The sequence below is a fragment of the Callospermophilus lateralis genome, chromosome 2 (assembly GCF_048772815.1).
Source record: "Callospermophilus lateralis isolate mCalLat2 chromosome 2, mCalLat2.hap1, whole genome shotgun sequence".
In the NCBI taxonomy this organism is placed as follows: domain Eukaryota; kingdom Metazoa; phylum Chordata; class Mammalia; order Rodentia; family Sciuridae; genus Callospermophilus; species Callospermophilus lateralis.
The window spans coordinates 135324864-135337850 of record NC_135306.1 but is presented as its reverse complement, the minus strand read 5'-3'; the positions used below and the strand labels follow the sequence as shown (position 1 = coordinate 135337850).

General features: G+C 36.9%; 1 protein-coding gene across 1 annotated transcript in view; it reads right to left on the bottom strand.

Annotated features, from left to right (window-relative positions):
* The window catches only part of LOC143640667 (putative N-acetylated-alpha-linked acidic dipeptidase), a 357153-nt gene that overhangs the window by 223307 nt on the left and 120859 nt on the right, over positions 1–12987 (bottom strand).

The window sequence follows — 12987 nt, the reverse complement described above, 5'->3', positions numbered from 1 at the left end:
CCAAAACCAACAGTGGGAAGTACCTCAGTAAGCCAGAGAGCAGGGGGAAAGCTAATCATGGAGAAACAAACCAAATCAAAAAAAAAAAAAAAAGATAAATAATCAAACATGGCTGGAAATACAAATCATATATCAATAGTAACTCTAAACGTAAATGGCTTAAACTCACCAACAAAGTGACATAGGCTGGTAACATGGATTAAAAAAACAAATCCAACAATATGCTGCCTCCAGGAGACACATTTGATTGGAAAAGACATACACAGGCTGAAGGTGAAAGGTTGGGGAAAAACATACCACGCACAAGGTCCTCGTAAGCAAGCAGGGGTGGCCATCCTCATATGGAATAAAATCGACTTCAAGATTAAGTTAATCAAAAGGGATAAGGAAGGACATTATATACTGTTAAAAGGAACCATTCACCAACAAGATATAACAATTATCAATATTTATGCACCAAATAATGGTGCTGCCACATTCATAAAACAAACTCTCCTCATGTTCAAGAATCAAATCGACCACAACACAATAATTATGGGTGACTTCTACACTCCTCTCTCACCATTGGACAGATCCTCCAAACAAAAGTTAAATCAAGAAACAATAGAACTCAATATCACAATCAATAACCTAGACTTAACTGACATATATAGAATATATCAACCATCATCAAGTGGATATACTTTTTTCTCAGTAGCACATGGATCCTTCTCAAAAATAGACCATATATTATGCCAAAGGGCAACCCTCAGTAAATATACAGGGGTGGAGATAATACCATGCATTCTATCTGATCATAATGGAATGAAACTGGAAATCAACAATAAAAGAAGGAAGGAAAAATCATACATCTCATGGAAAATGAACAATATGTTACTGAATGATCAATGTGTTACAGAAGACATAAAGGAGGAAATCAAAAAATTCTTAGAGACAAATGAAAATTCAGACACAACATATCGGAATCTAAGGGGCACAATGAAAGCAGTTTTAAGAGGGAAATTCATCGCCTGGAGGTCATTCCTCAAAAAAAGAAAAAACCAACAAATAAATGAGCTCACACTTCATCTCAAAGCCCTAGAAAAGGAAGAAGAAAACAACAGAAAATACAGCAGAAGGCAAGAAATAATTAAAATCAGAGCGGAAATCAACAAAATTGAAACAAAAGAAACTATTGAAAAATCTGACAAAACTAAAAGTTGGTTCTTTGAAAAACTAAATAAGATCCACAGACCCTAAGCCATGCTAACAAAGAGAAGAAGAGAGAGAACTCAAATTACTAACATACGAGATGAAAAAGGAAATATCACAACAGATGCTACAGAAATACAGAAGACAATTAGAAATTATTTTGAAAACCTATACTCCAATAAAATAGAAGATAGTGAAGACATCGATAAATTTCTTAAGTCATATGATTTGCCCAGACTGAATCAGAAGGATACACACAATTTGAACAGACCAATTTCAATGGATGAAATAGAAGAAGCAATCAAAGGATTACCAATCAAGAAAAGCCCAGGACCGGATGGGTATACAGCGAAGTTTTACAAAACCTTTAAAGAAGAATTAAAACCAATACTTTTCAAGTTTTTTCAGGAAATAGAAAAAGAGGGAGCCCTTCCAAATTCATTCTAGGAGGCCAACATCACCCTGATTCCGAAACCAGACAAAGACACCTCAATGAAAGAAAACTACAGACCAATATCTCTAATGAACCTAGATGCAAAAATCCTCAATAAAATTCTGGCGAATCGGATACAAAAACAAATCATACAAATTGTGCACCATGATCAAGTAGGATTCATCCCTGGGATGCAAGGATGGTTCAATATATGGAAATCAATAAATGTTATTCACCACATCAATAGACTCAGAAATAAGAACCATATGATCATCTCGATAGATGCAGAAAAAGCATTCGACAAAGTACAGCATCCTTTATGTTCAAAACACTAGAAAAACTAGGGATAACAGGAACTTACCTCAACATTGTAAAAGCTATCTATGCTAAGCTTCAGGTTAGCATCATGCTGAATGGAGAAAAATTGAAGGCATTCCCTCTAAAATCAGGAACAAGAGAGGGATGCCCCCTATCACCACTTCTATTCAATATAGTTCTCGAAACACTGGTCAGAGCAATGAGACAGACGAAAGAAATTAAAGGCATAAAAATAGGAAAAGAAGAACTTAAATTATCACTATTTGCAGATGACATGATTCTATACCCAAAAGGGTATACAAAGAAACTATTCGAGCTAATAAATGAATTCAGCAAAGTGGCAGGATATAAAATCAACACACATAAATCAAAGGCATTCCTGTATATCAGCGACAAATCCTCTCCAATGGAAATTAGGACAACCACTCCATTCACAATATCCTCAAAAAAAAAAAAAAAAAACACTTGTGAATCAACCTAACAAAAGAGGTGAAAGACTTATACAATGAAAACTACAGAACCCTAAAGAGAGAAATAGAAGAAGATCTTAGAAGATGGAAAAATATACCCTGTTCATGGATAGGCAGAACTATCATTACCAAAATGGCGATATTACCAAAAGTTCTCTATAGGTTTAATGCAATGCCAATCAAAATCCCAACGGCATATCTTGTAGAAATAGATAAAGCAATTATGAAATTCATATGGAAAAATAAAAGATCCAGAATAGCAAAAACAACTCTAAGCAGGAAGTGTGAATCAGGCGGTATAGCGATACCAGACCTCAAACTATACTACAGAGCAATAGTAAAAAAACACCATGGTACTGGTACCAAAACAGGTCGACCAATGGTACAGAATAGAGGACACAGAAACCAATCCACAAAACTACAACTATCTTATATTTGATAAAGGGGCTAAAAGCATGAAATGGAGGAAGGATAGCATCTTCAACAAATGGTGCTGGGAAAACTGGAAATCCATATGCAACAAAATGAAACTGAATCCCTTTCTCTCCCCATGCACAAAAGTTAACTCCAAATGGATCAAGGACCTTGATATCAAATTAGAGACACGGCGTCTGATAGAAGAAAAAGTTGGCTATGATCTATATACTGTGGGGTCGGGCTCCAAATTCCTCAATAGGACACCCATAGCACAACAGTTAATAACTAGAATCAACAAATGGGACTTACTCAAACTAACAAGTTTTTTTCTCAGCAAAAGAGATAATGAGAGGTAAATAGCGAGCCTACATCATGGGAACAAATCTTTACTCCTCACACTTCAGATAGAGCCCTAATATCCAGAATATACAAAGAACTCAAGAAATTCAACAATAAGAAAACAAATAACCCAATCAACAAATGGGCCAAGGACCTGAACAGACACTTCTCAGAGGAGGACATACAATCAATCAACAAGTACATGAAAAAATGCTCACCATCTCTAGCAGTCAGAGAAATGCAAATCAAAACCACCTTAAGATACCATCTCACTACAGTAAGATTGGCAGACATTATGAAGTCAAACAACAAGTGCTGGCAAGGATGTGGGGAAAAGGGTACACTTGTACATTGCTGGTGGGACTGCAAATTGGTGTGGCCAATTTGGAAAGCAGTATGGAGATTTCTTGGAAAGCTGGGAATGGAACCACCATTTGACCCAGCTATTCCCCTTCTTGGTCTATTCCCTAAAGACCTAAAAAGAGCATACTACAGGGACACTGCTACATCAATGTTCATAGCATTACGATTCATAATAGCAAGACTGTGGAACCAACCTAGATGCCCTTCAATAGATGAATGGATAAAAAAAAATGTGGCATTTATACACAATGGAGTATTACTCTGCATTAAAAAATGACAAAATCATAGAATTTGCAGGGAAATGGATGGCATTAGAGCAGATTATGCTAAGTGAAGCTAGCCAATCCCTAAAAAACAAATGCCAAATGTCTTCTTTGACATAAGGAGAGTAACTAAGAACAGAATAGGGAGGTAGAGCATGAGAAGAAGATTAACATTAAACAGGGACAAGAGGTGGGAGGGAAAGGGAGAGAGAAGGGAAATTGCATGGAAGTGGAGGGAGACCCTCATGGTTATACAAAATTACATACAAGAGGAAGTTAGTGGAAAGGAGAAAAAAAGGGGAAGAAATGAATTACACTAAATGGGGGTAGAGAGAGAAGAATGGAGGGGAGGGAAATAGTGGGGGGATAGTAGAGGATAGGAAAGGCAGCAGAATACAACAGACACAAGTATGGCAATATGTAAATCAGTTGATGTGTAACGATGAGATTCTGCAATTTGTTTACGGGGTAAAAATGGGAGTTCATAACCCACTTGAATCAAAGTGTGAAATATGATATGTCAAGAACTGTGTAATGTTTTGAACAACCAGCAATAAAAATTTTAAATAAATCACTCAAAATATAGTTTCTGTGTGGGGGGGGAACTTCTAAAAATCATGCAGTTCACATATCCTTTCTGATCTGTTAAAAAGAGAAAGCTGAACACATGTCATACAAAAAGGCTAAAAATGAGATTCGTTTTTCCAACTCAAAGTAACTGTGTGCCCCCTAGCGTTCAGTTTCCCCAACTGCCAAGGCTACTCTTTCAAAATCGCTCTTCCACCCTGGGTTGCAAAATCAGTCACATTGGGCATATGGCTACATTCACATCCATAGTCTTATCGTTATGTTTCTAGTGATCAAATGCGATCACGAAAGGGATGTCCATGGTCTACAAGTTTGCATAAAAATCTCCATATGCAAGCAAGACTTATAAGGTGGCCAATTTCAGGATAGTCTGAAGGCTGGCCCTATGTATGACATAAGACTTCAGATTCTTCTGAGAAATCTTCTGAAGGTGGAATGGCTTTGTTATCCCAGTAGTGCCAGATTCCATCCACTGTGAGGTGTGCGAGCAAATCCATTTCCTCCTTAACACAACACATAGCGTTTTTAGTTTAACCCTCCAAACACGTTTCTGGTCATCACCCTCTTGCTCCACATTTGAATAACCTGAGCCTCCTTCCTCTAGATGGTCCTCTTGGAACAGCAGCTCAGATTCCACCTCAGTCTTACCCGTGCTTCTACTTTTACCTCTATTCTTAAGTATGGAGCATAACAGTCACCTGGCTGAGAGGTGGGGGGGTGCCACATGGAACAGGAGAAACCAAAGGTGAGGTGTGGTTGCCTTCTCCTTTCGAACAAAACACAACCACTTTGAACTGGCACATTTTTCTTCATTGGATGTGGATTTGTAAGAAAATGAACAGACTTGCTTAGTTGAGGAGGGCTCAGGGATCTGACTGATTGCCAAGACAAAAATCTGCATCCCATCTTCAACACTTCTCAGTTGTCTGCAATTCTGTCTCAATGGGTCTACTCATGGTGCTGGGCCACCCACCTGAGAAACCCTTTTTCATCTTGCATACCACCAAGGTTGTATAACTGTTGAACCAACAGCACATTTCAGGAAGGAGCCTTTAAACCCATAGCCCTTTCAGGGACTTTCAGATTCAGCCCATAGAAGATTATGAATCTGGAAATCACCTATTACTTGACTTTTATTAAAATTATTTATTAGCATTTTCTTCCCTTGTTAGCTGCATTTTGGGAAGTATTCTTAATGCTATACTGGTATTTCTTGATATAACTTTTACTGGTTAATTAATCCACTCTTTCACTCCATTTGCATCATGTATTACCTTCTAAGAATTGCATTTTGGATAATAAGAATATGGTAGTACTACCCTTCTGATCTTGGAATTTAGAGTCTAGGGGCAATAAGTAAATATCAATTTGATAAGCATTTGCATAGGTTTGATAAAAAATGTACATTAAACACATAGTTTGCCTTGTTGATGAGCCTTGAAAGTTTTATACTGAGAGAAGATACAAAAACAACACATATCCATTTTCATGAACTTTCTGAAATACACAAATCCATAAAAACCTAAACAGTTAAGAGAATTCCAGGTAGTGTGAAGTGGGAATGAATTGGAAGTTAATGTTAATAGGTATTGAATTTTTTTTTGAAGGGACTGAAAAATAACCTCAAATCATATGATGGTGGTTTCACAACACTTTATTAAAATAAAATTTAATGAACACATTTATAAATTCAATGTGGTTATCACAATTTATGGCCAGAAAATGATTATACTTCCTTAAGTTAAAACAGACCCCCAGACATCAAGTGTAGGCATGTAACATAACATGAGAAACTCCCAAGAACACTGTATCTTCAGACTTGGGCATTCACCAATGAATTATCATAGTTTTTTGAATTTTCTCAGTTTTTTCTTTCATTTTTTAATTTTTTTTTTCTTTTCTCATTACTGTGGATGAACACAGAGACTCACACAAGTTAAGAAAGTGCTCTACTACTGGCCTTCCACTGTCCTTTGACCCCCATTTTTATCTCTCTTTTAAATGTCCTCAAAACTTGTGGTCCTCCTGTCACAGCTTCCTGTGTAGCATGTATTAAGGCCATGTGAAACCATGCCTAGGAAAACCTCAATTTTATGGAGAACCAAAGACAAAAAAAGGAGTTAGAGGGGATGTGAAGGAGGAAGAAAAGAAACTGTAAATGAGGGAACCTCGGCAAACATCATAAAAGCTGAGAGTTTCATTTTCATAATCAAGAAATACTCCAACTCGACCTGCAGGCCTTTGCAAATAATGAATTAAGGATGGGGAATTGGTGGAGAGAATACAGTGATTGTTCTTCTTCGAGGAAAATAAGACAAAACCTTTCTTACTTTCAAAACTGTCACTTCTAAAATCTTTACACACACCTATAATCCAGTTGGAGGTGTTCCCCACATCCACCTCCCAATAGTGTTTACCAGAGTTAAAGGCCTCAACACCCCATATAACATAACTCTCCAGTCTCTGGGGATTTTCAATTGCACCATCACCTCCAAATATCCTATTTCTAACTTCATCACGAAGACTCATATAACGATTGGCCCATCCTTGAATAAGTCCATTGTGTACTGCAATAAAAAATAAAAAATCAGATCAGTAAATGGTGTCTGCATTTGCCTTGGGCAAAGATTATCTACCTAATCAATCTCTTTATTGACTCCTCCTAAAAGAAACTGTAGATGGTAGAGAGATTTCAAACTCAATCATGTATGAAGAATGGTTCCTATCCCTCATTAGCACCCAGAAATCTTTAAATTATCTTGGCAATCAAAAGAAAACTGAAGGTATTCTGTGCTGTATGAAGGGTGATTTAATATTTACTTTTGGATGGGTTGTTTCAGAAAAAACCCAAAAGTTCTTTTTTCTTTAGTAGAAATCTCTTCTTGAGTTGTTTTTAATACCATTAATAAATAGATATCACTTTGCTATGATTGTGCCCGCATCATTATCGCACATCATATAATTTGAGAGAAAGCAACATCTGTACCCTTTACTGAAAAGCACCTCTGACTTACATTATCTACTGAGACCATACATTCAATTAAAGTTGGATTTCAGCCTTCTGATATCTAGACCTCTTCTCTAGTGGGGCACAAACATGTCTGGGTCATGTTCAAAGATCACTTACCTTTTAGTTGTTTTGAAATCCAACTGATGGTATTAAAATTGTTCTATTTATGACAAATTTAGTCATTTTTTGGTTCATTAAAAACTTATATTTGGGCTGGGGATGTGGCTCAAGCGGTAGCGCGCTCGCCTGGCATGCGTGCGGCCCGGGTTCGATTCTCAGCACCACATACAAACAAAGATGTTGTGTCCGCTGATAACTAAAAAATAAATATTAAAAATTCTCTCTCTCTCTCTCCCTTTCTCACTCTCTCTTTAAAAAAAAAAAACTTATATTTTATAAATAGCAATTATTATTTGCTCATTGCACATCATAAATGCACTTGGAATATATAATAGATTGAAAACCACCAAAATCATATTTAAATCTTCAAAATTAGAATAAACAGAAATAACACAAAATATTGATGGCTTCTCTGAGAAGAAAGCATTGCATTGCTTAATAGCCACAAAACACCAATAATTTTCCTTCTCTCGTACTGTCTGTATCAGAATTAAAATATGTGTCTGCACTACAAGTTAACCAATGTGGTCTTGATCATTGTATTATGACTAGACAGGGAAAGAAGATATAAATGTTTTCATTTCAGAAAATTAAAAAGGTAAAGCATCTTTTCTGAGGAACCTACTAAAATAATTGAACCTGACTGCCAGAGGGCCCACTCCTACCTCGGAACTTGTTCAGCATATCCAAGATTCCAGTGATGTGTAATGAAGAGAGCTCTGGGTTCACTGGCTGGAGCTTCTGCATCTCCAGCAACTTGATTCTATAAAGAATGACATCAGTTACACTTTCAAACCAAAGATCAAACACAAAATCATTACAAAATTACCACTTTTAATCCAAGATATTGTAGAAATTGCCCATGTTGGTGAAATAGGCATACATTTTATTCAACACTCTTGGGATTGTATAATACTTTTTTCTAAATTAGACATACTAATATCCAGTCTTTATTTTTCTCAAACATTATCAAACTTTAAAAAAATGGATTGTCATCCCCTCCCTGTATTCCTGAATCAACCCTGGGAAATACAAAGATCCCGGATATCTTACAGAAAGCAGATTGTTCAACCTTTGGGACTTTGGTCCACAGAGGTCACCAATGATACAGTCATTGGTTTATAAATGGGAAAGTTTTCTGAGCCAGCAACTTTGATCATCTCTGCCCATGGAGGGAATCTAGTACAGCCTGGTAGCACTGATCCTCTGGGTTCTCAGGCAGCCCTTCCCCTCTGAAAAAGGGATTTGCGATGATGAAACAGGATCTGGTCATTGTTACTTATGGTAATGAAGCCCCCCTCTTTTTCCCATCCTAGGGAGTATTATTCTTTCCTATCTTGTTTATATTCTACCTCACTAGAATTAGATTCTTTTGTGTGATACCTTATGAAAATCTCCTTAGTCAGGTTTATGGGCTGGAGTCCATAGAATGAATGGTGCAACAAAGCCCAGAACACCAAATCATTCTTAGGTATAGTTGAATTCAGCCAAAAAAGGACATTTTTGAGACCAAGGAACATATTACCTCAGAGCTTCTTTTCAAAGAAAATATTAAATATCTATGGACAAATATGTTAATAACTGAAAACAAAAATTTATCTTCTTCAAGATAAAAACAAGCTTCTCATAAACCAGAGATTAATACATAAAACTCACCTTTCAAATATGTCCTCTAAGTCCTAAAAGGAAATGAAAGAGATAATATTAATAAAGTGAACACTGTTTTTCTGCATTCTCTCTCTCTCTCTCTCTCTCTCTCTCTCTCTGTGTGTGTGTGTGTGTGTGTGTGTGTGTGTATGTGTGTATGAGTGTTTATGTGTGTGTGTAACATTTTTTTCTCTGAGTAATCACATTAGACTATGTCAATACCAATGCCAAAACTAAATGTGAAAGTCAGCCTTGGTGTGAACTGAGAAGGATGGAGCTTACAAAGGATCTATGCACTGATGCAACAGGACAGAGTTTCCAGTGTCACTCGACTCCTGTCTTAGTTCCCAAAACAGATTTGACCATCTCTGAGAATTAAAACTAAACAGTGACCTGTTTGAAAAATAGTGCATTGTAATTGATTAACAAACTCTGTACATCTTGTCTAAGAGAGGGGCAAAGCCTCAGCTGCTTTGAGGTAGGAGAACAGAGTGTGATAATGGAGTTGGGAAACATAAATTGAATATTTCCTCAACAAAATTAACATTCGTATGAACACTGAGTTTTAGATAATTTGCTGTGGGTATCAGAGTCTTAATGATACAAGAATTTTGTCTTGTTTACCTTCTAAATGACTTACAGGCTCTCAAGATTAACAGAATATACAGAGACAAGTGATTGGACAATGGTGGGTGTAAAGGATCTCCTGTCACTCAGCTCAGCACAGTGGGGTCTGCAGACAATATTGCCCAGACAAGAATTCCTCTCTCTCAGGAAGAACCCACCTTGGTCACCTGGAGCAACTCCATGTCAGATTTGTGGCACAACTCAGTCAGCTCTCTGTACATTTCCTTCAGCTTTTCTCTGTGTTGGGCCATTCTGATTGCACTGTCTCTGAGTTGCTGTAAAATTTCCTGTGCTTCTCTTTCTAGTGTCTCCAGTTGAAATCTCTCCTCTTCAAGGAGAAACCGTTGCATCATTTGATATTGAACTTTGATCATGTTCCTCCTTAAAACTACATAGTCCTGCAGATATATTCATTTAAAAAAGATTACATTCAAAAGAAAATTTAAAACTTCAAATATTATTGTCTTAGCATCAAGCAAGTACTTCATATACTTTCCACCTGATGCCTGCAAAGTGTTTTAAATATTTACTAGTACTGTCTACTGGACTTTCTGCTTCTTGTCTCTCTCCTGATTAAATCAAGATCTCTGCAGGATCCCAGCCAATCTCCCTATGATGCCACTTCAGTGTTCTTAATGAATTATTTCTTCTTTACCTCAAACTTCTCTTTTATTTTTGTTCCTTTGTCTGATTCTTCTACATATATTAAAATATTTTTATACACACTATTTTGTTAATTTAAAAACTACTCCACTTTGCCCATAGCTGAATCTATTTCTCTTCTGACTCTAGAACTAAGACTGTCTTATTCTCAGTGTCTGGGAAGATTTATCCAAATCTCCAAAGTTGTACAAGAAATAACAGACATGCCTCATTCTCCCTTTATACTAGTATTCTTCACACTAGTTTGTGTTGGCCACTACATTTGTAATATTACTAGATGTCACTGCCTTGTCTGAGAGGAAAACACTATCCTTCAATGTTAGCTCCAATTCAGCTGATAGCATCATTTGAATCTGCATAAAAATAAAACCTTTTCAAACTTACCACAAAGGACTCAGATTTTCTAATTTCTTTATTTAGATTATCTTGCATCTCCTGAGTCTTTTGCCATAAAGGATCCATTTTCTTTACAATTTTCTTCTGCAAAATTACCATAAGCTTTAGTGATTGGGAAGACAGTCTTGTAGGTTTCATCTTTTATGTGCTAGAATAAAGCAGTGTTTGGGAGAACAGTAATCTTGAGTTTTAAAGAGTCAATTTTTACAAAATAGTCCAAATTAATTTTACTATTGGGTAAAGTAGAAGAAAAAAATTATATTTTTAAAAGAGTCCATAAATGATACAGTCCATTTTCTGAGAAAGCAGTTTTTATGTAGTCTCACTATAAAAGGGTTTAGGCTTCAGTAACAGAAGTTCATGTTCCTAGTGCTAGCCATCTGCTGTACTGCTGCCCAATTTCACACATTTGGACAATATATTTACTTTTTAATTTGTTTTTCAGTACTGGATACTGAAGAAAAATTTTCACACATAGTGGTCAATAATTTACCTCTGCACTATATTCCAGCGCTTTAAAAAAAGAAAAGAAGCAGAGTGTCTTGCTAAGCTGCCCAAGTTGGCTGCAAACTTAGCATCCTCCTGCCTCAGTTTGCTGAAGAGCTAAAATTATTGGCATAGCCACCATGCCCTGTTTTTTGGACAATATTTCTAGAGGAAATTCCCTTCATGAGCATTCAACTTGTTTATGATTTTAGTGTCAAATTGATCAGCATTTATACAGCACATTTTCACGGAAACATCACCACCTCTACCATCTTCAGGCTTATCTGCCTCATTATCACGAGTCTTCATCCTTCTCTTTGATCTGGACCCTACAGGTTCTAGGTTACATCACTCACCCTGTTCTCCTCCGCCACACAAGCTTCTGGGCTGTAGCTGTGAACCGCGTGTTCAGGTGATTCAGAGCAGCGTGCAGACAGCAGGCTCTTGTCCACCTCGCAGAAGAGCCCCTTTGTCTCCCCAGTTCTCCTGCAGAGCTGTCCCCAGAGTTGCTGTCTGAGCGAGGTCTGGCCTGTCTGGCGAGAGACGCCAGCTTCTTGACAACAGTGTTAGTCCTGTAGTCTGTCTTCTCAACTATTTCTCTACACTGAGGGCAGCACCTGGGTGTTTGGGCTTCATCCCAGCAGAAGTAGAGGCAGGGTTGGTATAAGGTGTGTCACAGTCAATGGTGACAGGTTCTAAGAAGTAATTCATGCAAGTGGAGCATGTGAGTGCACTCTGGAAGTCTTGCAAGGCATGAGAATCCATGTTTCTGAAACCAAAAATATAGAGGGTGGATCGAGAGGAAAGAGGGAGAGAAGAGAGTGTTATCCTTCTGTCTTGATGAGAAAATTACAATTATAAAAGGGCTTTGGTCACTGCTTTTTCAGTTGAGTCATGTATCATCTTTCTATTAACCTCCTGCAATATAAATTGAGATATAAAAATATATCAACACTTTGAGTTTCTTGTATAACTCAAATGACAAAATGAAATGAGCATGATCTAGATTAAAAAAAAAAAAACAACTTTCTCATTAATTTGGGCAAGTTTAATACTGGCACAAAGAAAGTTTAGGATGATTTCAGACTTACTTACATTAGGTGTTTGCTCCAGATACCCATGTAAAATCAATCTCTCTCTCTCTTTCTCTCTATCTATCTCGCTCTCGCTCTCTATGACTCAATGACTATAGTAAATGTAAAGACAGTCTTTATGACATATGTCTACGCTTTCCACCTCTCAACCCATAGATGTACATTTCTAAAGACAATTAAAATTAAGTTTAATTCATTTGAAGATTGCTTGACTTAATCACTGTTGGCTTCAACTTACAACTCCTGAAACTACAATCGGGTGAATTTATGCTTCTAACCATAATTAAACAATATATTTCAAACAAGAAAATGAAAGTGGGGTGTATCAATGCACCTCTTATCCAGCTATTTTGGAGGCTGAGGCAGGGGGATTAAAAGTGTGAGGCCAACCTCAGCAATTTATTGACATACTGTCTCAGAATAAAAAATAAAGGGTTGCAAATGTAAGTGAGTTGTAGAGCAACCCTGTGATCAACCCTTATCATCAATAAGAAATAAATTAAGTTTTATATTAAAAATTAGAATATAAATTCTGGGGATGTAATCAGTGGCAGAGCACTTG